Here is a 649-nt window from a genome sequence, read left to right on the forward strand (position 1 = left end):
GCTCCAGTGAATGGACATGTTCGTTTATCCAAACCACAAAAGGGTCTTATGTTAACAGCAACCAGCCGCAATGACCTTCAGTTTCCCTCTTTCACAGCATTCACTTACGAGCACAGACCCTTCCCTCCCCATGCATCTACCATAAAAAAATGAATGTTTTAGTAAACATTTATGAAATAAATCTCCAACACACCATACTAAATACTCTATTCTGTCTGTTCTATGTCAAAGTAGCAACCATATTTGGTTCTTGACAATTGGCCAGATCATTCAAGAAAGACAGCAGCAGTGCTCATGATGGCCCGGTCTTCAACCCCACTGCTCTGCAAACTTCATTTTCCAATTTACGGGAACACACAATGGCAGGAAACCTCCCCCTTCCAGCTTTCCTCTCGCTTCCATCCCTCCGAGAACCATGGGCAACTATTCCTGAAGAAGCGAGATGCCATGTTGAATTAAGACGTATCTGCATCAGAGACGTTCGGGCCCGCCTCATTACAACTAATTATGAACCAATTAGAAACATCATTTAACTAAATGAGCAAATAATGTTCAGGATATTGAGGGAGGCTGGCTGTGTCTCTGTGGACTGCAGCAAAAGCCATTACTAAAATTGTACCTCTTAAATAGAATAATGACCCCCCCCCCC

Source organism: Sinocyclocheilus rhinocerous, unplaced genomic scaffold, assembly GCF_001515625.1.
Source record: "Sinocyclocheilus rhinocerous isolate Xijiao unplaced genomic scaffold, SAMN03320098_v1.1 scaffold119, whole genome shotgun sequence".
Taxonomy (NCBI): Eukaryota; Metazoa; Chordata; class Actinopteri; order Cypriniformes; family Cyprinidae; genus Sinocyclocheilus; species Sinocyclocheilus rhinocerous.